Source organism: Somniosus microcephalus, chromosome 5, assembly GCF_052327205.1.
Source record: "Somniosus microcephalus isolate GS21.2 chromosome 5, FLI_Smic_1.0, whole genome shotgun sequence".
NCBI classification, from domain to species: domain Eukaryota; kingdom Metazoa; phylum Chordata; class Chondrichthyes; order Squaliformes; family Somniosidae; genus Somniosus; species Somniosus microcephalus.
Window position 1 is genome coordinate 296299292 of NC_140991.1, and position 13367 is coordinate 296312658.

Consider the following 13367-nt stretch of genomic DNA (forward strand, 5'->3'; position numbering starts at 1 on the left):
TGATGTAGTTACATGCTTATCCGTGTTGCGTGTTGCAGCAAAAAGTTTACTCCATGTCAACCAAAGGTTCACGCAGAGAAGTTGATGCTCAATGTTTTAATGCATGTCTGTCTGTTGCTTGAACATGGTGATGGTTATTAAGAGTTTACCTGGAAGGGTGGAATGCTGGAAATACGTTCAAAGTTTCAGGTAAAATAAGCAGGGCCTGATTGTTCTCTTCCCCTCGCATGGACCGGAATCCACCCATATTTATGGGCTCAGGTCATTAGCATTGCTTGGAAGTGGCCCCTGTGCCGGAATGACATTCGGAATGGCTGTGCATGCCCAAAGTTGACTGAGGACCTTGATATCCTTCTGTTTTGGGCATACTTTTTAGACCGAAGATGCACACAGCAGTGGTAACGGCTGCCGGCTTCGACAGCTTCTGGCTGCAGTCTATAACCAGTAGCCAGAAGGTCCAGTCCCACTGATCCTCCTTTCTGGCATCGAAAAGGGGGACGCACTTAATCATTTGGAGGTGTGAGGAGGTAGATGGAGACCTTATCTCAAAGCCTCCAATCTGAGAGGGCTGGGCATAGCCACCAGGATCCAGTCCAGTGTAATTTTTCTGGGCCTCTGCCTGGAGGCCCAAACACTGCGTACACGGCCCAGAAACATTACACTGGAGGGATTCCAATACCACTCCTGCATCATTTACATTGGAATTAAATATGCCCACTTGTTGGTTAGGGTATAGTTAGAATATTGCGTTCCTAAAGTATGCCCAAAACAGAAGGATATCAAGGTCCTCGAGAGTACAGACGATATTCATAGAACCTTACAGCACAGAAGGTGGTCATTCGGCCCGTCTTGACTGTGCCAGTTCTTTGAAAGAGCTTCTCCATTAGCTCTCTTCGCACAGTCCTGCAAATTTCTCCTTATCAAGTATTTATCCAATTCCCTTTTGAAAGCTGCTGTTGGATCTGTACCCATCACCCTTCCAGGCAATGCATTCCAGATCATAACCACTCGCTGCGTAAAAAAATATTCTCCTCATTTCTTCCCAGGCTTTTTTGTCAATTATCTTAAATCTGTGTCCACTGGTTACCAATCCCCCTGCCAGTGGAAACAGTTTCTCCCTATCTACGCTATCAACACCACTCATAATTTTGAACACCTATTATATCTCATCTTAACCTTCGTTGCTCTAAGGAGAACAATTCAGTGAGATGATATCGAAGGCGAGAGGCTTTAGTTATGAAGAGAGACCAGAGAAACTAGGGCCTTTCCAGTATCAGAGAAGGTTAAGAGGAGATCTGAGAGAAGTATTCAAAATTATGAACTGTTTTAACCTTGGTGTCATATTTGACCCTGAAATGAGCTTCTGACCACATAGCTGCAGCATAACTAAGACCGCCTATTTCCACCTCCATAACATCGCCCCGTCTCCGCCCTTGCCTCAGCTCATCTGCCGCTGAAACCCTCATCCATGCCTTTGTTACCTCTAGACTTGACTATTCCAACGCACTCCTGGATGGACTCCCACATTCCGCACGGTGGCATAGTGGTTAGCACTGTTGCCTCACAGCGCCAGGGACCCGGGTTCGAATCCGGCCTCGGGCGACTGTCTGTGTGGAGTTTGCACATTCTCCCCGTGTTTGCGTGGGTTTACTCCGGGTGCTCCGGTTTCCTCCCACAGTCCAAAGATGTGCAGGTTAGGTTGATTGGCTATGATAAATTGACCCTTAGTGTTAGGGGGATTAAATACGTGGGGTTACGGGGATAGGGTGGGCTATGTGTAGGGGTTACGGGGATCGGGTGGGATATGTGTCGGTGCAGGCTCGATGGGCCGAAATGGCCTCTATCTGCACTGTGGGGTTTCTGTGATTCCACCCTACGTAAACTTGAGGTCATCCAAAACTCGGCTGCCCGTGACCTAACTCGCACCAAATCCTATTCGCCCATCACCCCTGAGCTCGCTGACCTACATTGGCTCCCGGTTAAGCAACGCCTCGATTTCAAAATTCTCATCCTTGTTTTCAAATCCCTCCATGGCCTCGCCCCTCCCTATCTCTGTAATCTGCTTCTGTAATCTGCTTCAGCCCCACAACTCCCGGAGATATCTGCGCTCCTCTAATTCTGCCCTCTTGAGCATCCCTGATTATAATTGCTCAACCTTTGGTGGCCGTGCCTTCTGTTGCCTAGGCCCTAAGCTCTGGAATTCCCTGCCTAAACTTCTCCGCCTCACTAACTCTCTTTCCTCCTTTAAGACGCTCCTTAAAACCTACCTCTTTGACCAAGCTTTTGGTCACCTGCCCTAATATCTCCTTATGTGGATCGGTGTCAAATTTTTTGTCTTAAAATGCTCCTGTGCAGCACCTTGGGTCATTTAACTATGTTAAAGGCGCTATATAAATACAAGTTGTTGTTGTTTTTGTTTTGATAAGGTGAATAGGTAAAACATATTTCCACTGGCCAATGAGTTGGTAATGAGCGGACATAAATGCAAGATCAACAACAAAAGAATAAGGGCAGAGGTTAGAATTTTATTTTACACAGAACATGGAAACAGTGGTGGAATAATTGCTTTTAAAAGAGAAATAGTTGAAAACATTTTGTAAAGGGCAGGGGAAGTGGTGTTCGTTTAGAGAACTGTCCCAAATGACCTCATTCTGTGCTGATAAATTCTATGATTCTATATACTAATGTTCTCTATATCTATATATATATATATATATATATATTTAGAAAAAACTCATTGCACTGACGATGGTTGAGCTTCAGTTCACTTCTGTGAATTGTTGCTTCTTCCTCATTTGTTCAAACCCACATAAAATTTGGAAATGGTCATAAAGGCAAGCTAACTGGAACACCAAAAATCCACAGTGTGATCACAGCAGTTTGCGTCAGGATTGTGCCCGCCAGTGCTGATACCGCTGGAGATTGAGGGATCTAGGGCAGGGCACCTAATTTGCATAAACAGACCGTGACCGGAAGGAATTGAGAGTACAAATCTAAGAGTAAATTAACAGTTAAGGCTAGAGGTTACAAAAATAATATAAGGACAAAACTAAAGGCTCTGCCTCTGAATGCACGTAGCATTCGAAGCAAAATGGATGTTGGGGAACATAGGGTCTGATGAAAGGGAGGAACTGAATGAAATCAGTATTTGTAGGGAAATGGTGTTCGGGAAATTGACGGGATTGAAGGCCGATAAATCCCCAGGGCCTGATAATCTACATCCTAGGGTACTTAAGGAAGTGGCCCTAGAAATAGTAGATGCATTGCTGGTCATCTTCCAAAATTCTATAGATTCTGTAACAGTTCCCATGGATTGGAGGGTAGCTAATTGTGGTAAACCACTGTTTGTATACCGTTTGCATTCCATTGTGTACATGCCTGGACATGCCTCGGCTGACTCCTCCCACAAGTCCTAGTATAAAGGTGGCTGCTCCCCAGCCCTTTGTATTTCTGGACCGGTCGACCACTCGAGGCAGACCTCCATTCTTTTGTTAATAAAAGCCTTTAGTTACTCTTCTAACTCTCAGTCTTTTATGAGTAATTGATAGCGCATCACTAATGTAACCCCACGAGAGAAAACGGGGAATTATAGACCGGTAAGCCATTATAAAAGATGTAATAGCAGAGCACTTGGAAAACAGTGACAGGATCGGACAAAATCAACATGGATTTACAAAAGGGTAAATCGTGCTTGACTAATCTACTGGAATTTTTTGAGGATGTAACTGGTAAAATAGATAAGGGAGAACCAGTGGATGTGGTGTATTTGGACTTTCAGAAGGCTTTTGATAAGGTCCCGCATAAGAGATTAGCATGTAAAGTTAAGGCACATGGGATTGGGGGCAAGGTATTGACTTGGATAGAGAACTGGTTGGCAGACAGAAAGCAAAGAGTTGGAATAAACGGCTCTTTTTCCGAGTGGCAGGCAGTGACTAGTGGGGTACCGCAGGGATCGGTCCTTGGACCCCAGCTATTAACAATATATATTAATGATCTAGACGAGGGAACTAGATGTAATATCTCCAAGTTTGCAGCTGACACAAAGCTGGGTAGGCGTGTGTGCTGTGAGGCGGATGCCGAGAAACTCCAGTATAGATTGGGCAGAAGCATGGCAGATGCAATATAATGTGGATAAATGCGAGGTTATCCACTTTGGCAAAAACAGGAAGGCAGATTATTATCTGAACGGCAATAGATTGGGAGAAGGGGAAGTGCAACGAGACCTGGGTGTCCTTGTGCAGCAGTCGCTGAAGGTAAGCATGCAGGTGCAGCAGGCGGTTAAGAAGGCAAATGGTATGTTGGCCTTCGTAGCGAGAGGGTTTGAGTACAGGAACAAGGGTGTCTTGCTGCAGTTGTGCAGGGCCTTGGTGAGACCACATCTTGAGTATTGTGTGCAGTTTTGGTCACCTTATCTGAGGAAGGATGTTCTTGCCATGGAGGGAGTGCAGCGAAGATTCACCAGGCTGATACCTGGGATGGCAGGAATGACGTATGAGGAGAGATTGGGTCGATTGGGCTTATACTCGCTGGAGTTTAGAAGAATGAGAGGGGATCTCATTGAAACTTATAAAATTCTAACAGGACTAGATGCTGGAAGGATGTTCCCGATGGCCGGGGAGTCCAGAACCAGGGGTCACAGTCTAAGGATAAGGGGTAAGCCATTTAGGACAGAGATGAGGAGGAATTTTCTACCACAGAAGGCAGTAGAGGCCAATTCATTAAATATATTCAAGAAGGAGTTAGATATATTTCTTAAGGCTAAAGGGATCAAGGGCTATGGAGAGAAGGCAGGGACAGGGTACTGAATTTGGATGATCAGCCATGATCTCATTGAATGGCGGAGCAGGCTCGAGGGGCCGAATGGCCTACTCCTGCTCCTATCTTCTATGTTTCTATGAGCTGATTGCGCAAATAGAAATGAATAATTATGATCTGAAACATGGCTGCTGGATGACCTAGATTGGGACCTGAATATTGAAGGGTACATGACATTTAGGAAGGACAGGAAGCTGGGAAAAGGTGGAGGGGTGGCTCTGTTAATTAATGATGGTATTAGCACAATAGAGAGGGATGATCTAAGTTCAGGAAACCAGGATGTAGAAGCGGTTTGGGTAGAGATGAGAAATGATAAAGGCAAGAAGTCACTTGTGGGAGTGGTGTACAGGCCCCCTAACAGTAACCACACGGTAGGATGGAGTATAAAGGAAGAAATAATGGGAGCTTGTCAGAAAGGTATGGCAATAATCATGTGGGATTTTAATCTACATATAGACTGGGAAAAATCAGATGGGCAAAGATAGCCTAGATAAGGAGTTCATAGAATGTTTTCGGGATAGTTTCTTAGAACAGCACGTTCTGGAGCCAACCATAGAGCAGGCTATACCTGGTATTGTACAACGAGATAGGATTAATTAATGACCTCATAGTGAAGGTGCCCCTAGGTCGCAGCGATCATAATATGATTGAATTTTACATTCAGTTTGAGGGAGAGAAGAGTGGGTCCAAGACTAGTATTTTAAACTTAAATAAGGGCAATTATGAGGGCATGAAAGCCGAGCTCGCTAAAGTGAACGGGCAAATTAGGTTAAGGGGTCGGTCAACAGATTTGCAGTCGCAGACATTTAAGGGGATATTTCAGAATACTCAGAATATATACATTCCAACGAGAAAGAAAAATTCCAAGGGGAGGACCCACCATTCGTGGTTAACTAAAAAAGTTGAAGATAGTATCAAACTTAAAGAAAAAGCATATAATTGCGCAAAGATGGGTGGCAGGTCAGAAGATTGGACAGAATATAAAAACAGGAAAGAATGACTAAAAGATTAATAAGGAGAGAAAAATTAGAGTACGAGAGAAAGCTAACTAAAAATATAAAAACAGATAGAGTTTCTATAGATATTTTAAAAAGAGTTAACAAAGTGAGCGTTGGTCCTATAAAAAGTGAGTCTGGGGAATTAATAATGGAAAATAAGGAGATGGCAGTTGAATTGAACAGGTATTTTGCATCGGTCTTCACTATAGAGGATACAAGTAACATCCCAGAAATAGCTGTAAATCAGGAAATGGAAGGGAGGGAGGAACTCAAGAAAATTATAATCACCAGGGAAGTGGTACTGAGCAAATTGTTGGAGCTGCGGGCTGACCAGTCCCCGGGTCCTGATGGACTTCATCCTAAGGTCTTAAAAGAAGTGGTTAGTGAGATAGTTGATGCGTTGGTTTTAATTTTCCAAAATTCCCTAGATTTGGGGAAGGTTCCATTAGATTGGAAAATAGCGAATGTAACTCCTTTATTCAAAAAGGGAGGGAGACAGAAAGCAGGAAACTACAGGCCAGTTAGCTTAACATCTGTCATAGGGCAGATGTTAGAAGCTATTATTAAAGACGTTATAGCAGGGCACTTAGGAAAGTTCAAGGTAATCCGGCAGAGTCAACATGGTTTTGTGAAAGGGAAATCATGTTTAACCAATTTATTAGAGTTCTTTGAGGAAGTAACATGTGCTGTGGATAAAGGGGAACCGGTGGATGTACTGTACTTAGATTTCCAGAAGGCATTTGATAAGGTGCCACATCAAAGTTTATTGCGGAAAATAAAAGCTCATGGTATAGGGGGTAACATATTGACCTGGATAGAAGATTTGCTAGCTAACAGGAAACGGGGGGAGTAGGCATAAATGGGTCATTTTCTGATTGGCAAGATGTAATGAGTGGTGTGCCACAGGGATCAGTGCTAGGGCCTCAACTTTTTACAATTTATATAAATGACTTGGATGAAGGGACCAAATTTGCTGATGACACAAAGATAGGTAGGAAAGTAAATTGTGAAGAGGACATAAGAAGGCTACAAAGGGATATAGATAGGTTAAGTGAGTGGACAAAGATCTGGCAAATGGAGTATAATGTGAGAAAATGTGAAATTGTCCATTTTGGCAGGAAGAATAAAAAAGCATATTATCTAAATGGTGTGAGATTGCAGAGCTCCGAGATGCAGAGGGATCTGGGTCTCCTAGTGCATGAATCGCAAAAGGTTACTATGCAGGTACAGCAAGTAATTAGGAAAGCTAATAGAATGTTATTGTTTATTGCGAGGGGAATTGAATACAAAAGTAGGGAGGTTATGCTTCAGTTATACAGGGCATTGGTGAGACCACATCTGGAGTACTCAGAATCACAGAATCACAGAAACCCCACAGTGCAGATAGAGGCCATTTCGGCCCATCGAGCCTGCACCGACACATATCCCACCCGATCCCCGTAACCCCTACACCAACACATATCCCACCCTATCCTGTAACCCCACGTATTTAATCCCCCTAACACTAAGGGTCAATTTATCATAGCCAATCAACCTAACCTGCACATCTTTGGACTGTGGGAGGAAACCGGAGCACCCGGAGAAAACCCACGCAAACACGGGGAGAATGTGCAAACTCCACACAGACAGTCACCCGAGGCCGGATTCGAACCCGGGTCCCTGGCGCTGTGAGGCAACAGTGCTAACCACTATGCCACCGTGTGTGTACAGTATTGGTCTCCTTATTTAAGGAAGGATGTAAATGCGTTGGAAGCAGTTCAGAGAAGGTTTACTAGACTAATACCTGGAATGGGCGGGTTGTCTTATGAGGAAAGGTTGGACAGGCTAGGCTTGTATTCGCTGGAGTTTAGAAGAGTAAGAGGTGAATTGATTGAAACACAAGATCCTGAGGAGTCTGGACAGGGTGGATGTGGAGAGGATGTTTCCTCTTGTGGGAGAATCTAGAACTAGGGGTCACTGTTTAAAAATAAGGGGTCGCCCATTTAAGACAGAGATGAGGAGAATTTTTTTCTCAGAGGGTCATGAGTCTTTGGAACTCTCTTCCTCAGAGGGCGGTGGAAGCAGAGTCTTTGAATATTTTGTAATGCAGAGGTAGATAGATTCTTGGTAAGCAAGGGGGTGAAAGGTTATCGGGGGTAGGCGGGAATGTGGAGTAATCAGATCAGCCATGATCTTATTGAATGGTGGGGCAGGCTCCAGTGGCCTACTCCTGCTCCTAATTTGTATGTTCGTATGTACCGCCATTGAGCTGCGCTTTGTCTCCCATGTGTGAGATTTGATTTTCAGAATTTCCAGTCTTTGGGGGAGGGGGGGTGGCGGGTACAGGCCACATCCTTATCTTGGACCTCTCCTCCTTGATGGGGCCCACCTGGAGGCTGGTGTGCACCTCGTGTCTTGCCACTCCAGCCTCTGGCCCTATGCTGAGTCCAGACTGAGCCAAGGAACTTCTGACGCAGGAAGTCCCTGCTTCTGATTCCACCCCAGGACCACCCCTGATGTCACTGGCTCTGAAAGGGACTGCTGGAGATTCTGTCACCGGTTTGGGAAATCCTGAAATCGGGAGGGACCTGCGTGACAAGGTCCCTAGTGTTTTCCAGTATTTCTGCGAATTGACCCAGAGTTACGGTGGGAGTCTGGCAGAACCCCTGAGGAATGTTTTTTTTAAAACCAGTCTGTCCATGAAGTGATCTGTTCTCTCCTCTCTTTCCCCCCCCCCCGTCCATGAAGTGATCTGCTCTCTCCTCTCCCCCTGTCCATGAAGTGATCTGTTCTCTCCTCTCCCCCTGTCCATGAAGTGATCTATCCTCTCCTTTCCCACCCGTCCATGAAGTGATCTGTTCTCTCCTCTCACCACTGTCCATGAAGTGATCTGTTCTCTCCTCTCCCCCTGTTCATGAAGTGATCTGTTCTCTCCTCTCCCCCCTGTCCATGAAGTGATCTGTTCTCTCCTCTCCCCCCCCCGTCCATGAAGTGATCTGTTCTCTCCTCTCCCCCGTCCATGAAGTGATCTGTTCTCTCCTCTCCCCCTGTCCATGAAGTGATCTGTTCTCTCCTCTCCCCCACCCATGAAGTGATCTGTTCTCTCCTCTCCCCCCCGTCCATGAAGTGATCTGTTCTCTCCTCTCCCCCGTCCATGAAGTGATCTGTTCTCTCCTCTCCCCCTGTCCATGAAGTGATCTGTTCTCTCCTCTCCCCCACCCATGAAGTGATCTGTTCTCTCCTCTCCCCCGTCCATGAAGTGATCTGTTCTCTCCTCTCCCCCACCCATGAAGTGATCTGTTCTCTCCCCGTCCATGAAGTGATCTGTTCTCTCCTCTCCCCCCCTGTCCATGAAGTGATCTGTTCTCTCCTCTCCCCCCTGTCCATGAAGTGATCTGTTCTCTCCTCTCCCCCCTGTCCATGAAGTGATCTGTTCTCTCCTCTCCCCTGTCCATGAAGTGATCTGTTCTCTCCCCCCTGTCCATGAAGTGATCTGTTCTCTCCTCTCTCCCCCGTCCATGAAGTGATCTGCTCTCTCCTCTCCCCCCCGTCCATGAAGTGATCTGTTCTCTCCTCTCCCCCCTGTCCATGAAGTGATCTGTTCTCTCCTCTCCCCTGTCCATGAAGTGATCTGTTCTCTCCCCCCTGTCCATGAAGTGATCTGTTCTCTCCTCTCTCCCCCGTCCATGAAGTGATCTGCTCTCTCCTCTCCCCCCTGTCCATGAAGTGATCTGTTCTCTCCTTTCCCCCGTCCATGAAGTGATCTGTTCTCTCCTCTCCCCCCGTCCATGAAGTGATCCGTTCTCTCCTCTCCCCCCGTCCATGAAGTGATCTGCTCTCTCCTCTCTTCCCCCGTCCATGAAGTGATCTGTTCTCACCTCTCCCACCCGTCCATGAAGTGATCTGTTCTCTCCTCCCCCCTGTCCATGAAGTGATCTGTTCTCTCCCCGCCCGTCCATGAAGTGATCTGTTCTCTCCTCTCCCCCCTGTCCATGAAGTGATCTGTTCTCTCCCCCCATCCATGAAGTGATCTGTTCTCTCCTCTCCCCCCCCCCCACTGTCCATGAAGTGATCTGTTCTCTCCTCTCCCCCACACTCCATGAAGTGATCTGTTCTCTCCTCTTCCCCCCCCCCCCCCCTCAGGGGCTGAGATAGTCATGCAGCAAGACTAAGTAGGTCTAAAGTGACCAGGATGTCCCGCAGCCTTTAGGCCTGCAATAGTAGTTGAATTTCTGGCCCCAATTTTAGGTGTAGGCCCCTGCCGGGGGCCCATTGGGGCTTTATCAATGACTTGAACACAAAATCTGTCAGGTTCAGGTCAAGTTAAGCAGAGTGGGCTTGAGGTGCGTTGCAGCTGACGAGCACCTTGGAACATCGGGACCACAATCACTAGCACTGCGCAAGGCAGTAGTTTGTGTCACAGTTGATTTTAAATGCTGACTCAACTATGAAAAGAAGACTAACGTAGACACCCATACTTGTACAGAAAATGTAAGAGCAAAGTGTTGGCTGCGGATTTGCCAAGACGATGACAGCCATGAAATCAGCCCAATCGGGACATTTAATGACACAGGCTGGCTCACCAATACTCTCTCAGGTCCCGACAAAGGGCCAGGTGGGAGCAGCATTGATGTTTACCAGATGTGGGAATAGACCAATCACTGCAAATGGGTGAGGGAAGTGTTTACTGGAGTGCAGGTTGATTTCTCCCCATCTTTTTGAAAAGGGGAAGAGGAGGGTCGCTGGGTCAAAATCCCGGAACTCCCTCCCTAACAGCACTGTGGGAGCAGCTTCTCCACACGGACTGCAGCGGTTCAAGAAGGCGGCTCACCACCACCTTCTCGGGGGCAATTAGAAAGGGGCAATAAATGCTGGCCTTGCCAGCGACACCCCTCTCTTTTCCTTCTTAGGCAGAACCGAGGATGACTTGCTTCCACACTAAAAAGGAGTTCGCAGGTGACTGATGAGTCCAATGCGGGACCTACAGTCTCTGTCACAGATGGGGCAGATGGTGGTTGAAGGGACGGCTAGGTGGGGTGCTTGGGTTGACGTGTCCTCCTTGCGCTGCCTGCGCTTGGCTTGCGCTTGCTCCCGGCGAAGAGACTCAAGGTGTTCGACGCCTTCCCGGATGCTTCTCCACTTTGTGCGGTCTTGGACCAGGGATTCCCAGGTGTCGGTGGGGATGTTGCACTTTTTCAAGGAGGCTTTGAGGGTGTCCTTGAAGCGTTTCCTCTGCTGGGGCTCTCTTGCCGTGCCGGAGCTCCGAGTAGAGCGCTTGTTTTGGGAGTCCCGTATCGGGCATGCTGACAATGTGGCCCGTCCATCGGAGCTGATTGAGCGTGGTCAAAGCTTCGATGCTGGGGATGTTGGCCTGAGCAAGAACATAGAAACATAGAAGGTAGGAGCAGGAGTAGGCCATTCGGCCCCTCGAGCCTGCTCCGCCATTTAATGAGATCGTGGCTGATCATCCAAATTCAGTACCCTGTCCATGCTTTCTCCCCATATCCCTTGATCCCTTTAGCCTTAAGAAATATATCTAACTCCTTCTTGAATATATTTAATGAATTGGCCTCCACTGCCTTGTGTGGTAGAGAATTCCACAGGTTCACCACTCTCTGGGTGAAGAAATTCCTCCTCATCTCTGTCCTAAATGGTTTACCCCTTATCCTTAGACTGTGACCCCTTGTTCTGGACTCCCCCGCCATCGGGAACATCCTTCCTGCATCTAGTCTGTCTAGTCCTGTTAGAATTTTAAAAGTTTCAGCGACGGGAACAGCGACACCCACATCCCCTGAAACAACACATTTTTAAAAAAAGGGAGAATTTCTTTTCCTTGAGCACCTTCAGAGGGAGCGTGTCAGAGGCCGTGCAGCAGGCAGATGCAGTCTCACACCGTGCTGGAATTGTGTTAAAGTTGGGAATCAATTCACTGGCAGCGCTGGAGACATGCAAGAATGTAATGTGAGCCCTGTAAAGTCTGTGGGTTGTGCAGTTAATTACGACACAGACTTCAGGAGTAACATACAACAGGACTTTACTATTCGAAGGTCAGGGCGAATCTGCCCTATAAATCATGCCACAGCACTTATATACCGGTGTGGTCACCGTCGGTATTACCGTATACAGAAGCCAAACAAGTAGTGCCACACCTAAAATAGTTCTCTTAAAGGTGAACGGTTACATACAATAGTCTCTTAAAGGTAGACGGTTACATACACTACAATCCTCCCTTTTTAGCTTACAACATACTATTTCTCATTAACATACATATATTCAACTTCAGGTAAACAATTTACAGATATAGTCTCTGTGGGAAACAGTTCACAGGTTCAGTCTCTGTGGGAACAGTGTATAGATTCAGTCTCTAGTCTTGACTCGGTCCGAACAACATCGCTGTGGTGTAGCCGGTTCACCTTGCTAGCGTGACTCCTCCACTAGTCTTCCCCTTGACGTAACAGCTTGAACTTTCGTCCTGCTGAACCAGCAATGCTGACTTTTACAAACAGCTGTATTGCCTTGGTAATTTTTCTTACTTTCCAACTGATTTATCTCCCTTTGTAGGGCCCACGCGCATGATCTGGTAGGAGTGATAATGATTTTGATGGTTATCATCTTCTGCTTTTTCTTTTCTGCTTCTTGGAGACTCTCGGGGCTCCCTTATCAGCTGCCAGCTGTAGCGCCACCATCTCTCTATGTTCCTTAGACTTTAAGTGCTTCATCCTGATTTCTGCACTTTGGGAGTTTTCATCACAAGCTGGGCAGACCAGATCCTCGTAATATTCAGTGTCACTCAACAGGTCATGGTAATATTCGGTGTCGTCCTGAGCTAGTCTAGCGAGAGGGCCTGCTACTTCTTCCGTACCCAACTGGACGTTAGCCGACTGTTGTTCCCTCCCTAGACATCTTTCCTGAAGAGACTTCTTCATGCGTTCATATTCATCCCGCTCTTCCTGGGTTTCCTGCAAATCCTTCACTAATGACCTCGTTTGTGATTTCAATACTTCCCCTTCCCTCGGGGATTGATTGATCAGGCTATTCAATCCTTCTACTGGAGCAGCTGTTTCAACATTCTGCTGTTCACATTGACGTGATTCAGCGTACTTTTGGCATCCCTGTAAAATCTGTGTTGCAACCTCAGCTATTTCCATAACTTTTGAGAGCTCCGAACTCCTTCCCTTTGAAGATTGAAGCTCGTGTTCAGATTGTTCCCATTGTAGAGTCTTGTCCTTCAGCATATGAAGGAGTTGGCTGACCGTTAACTCTTCCACGGGAACACTGTGGGTCAGAGTCTTCTCCATTTCATCCACCTTTTCCTCCAATGCTTTCACCTTTTCCTCTTGTACTTTGGCTTCCAGCGCTCGGAGAAGTTGCGCCTTGATGCTCTCTAGCTCATGTTCAGAGGCCATTCTTACAGTCTCTGTGTTTCTTACAGTTCTCTTTTCTTCCACTGAACAGATTCCCAGTTGAATCTGTTCTTCAAGTTGTTGAATCTCGGTCATTGCCGCCCCATATTTGTCTTGGGTTTCCTTTTAATATTTTTATGAGTTCTTGTACATCTTGTCTTTCAGGTTCTGC

At 46.6% G+C, this 13367-nt stretch overlaps 1 protein-coding gene across 4 annotated transcripts in view; it reads left to right on the top strand.

The window, feature by feature from the left end:
* glb1 (galactosidase, beta 1) overlaps positions 1–13367 on the top strand; it is a 137853-nt gene that overhangs the window by 85080 nt on the left and 39406 nt on the right. The window lies entirely within an intron of this gene.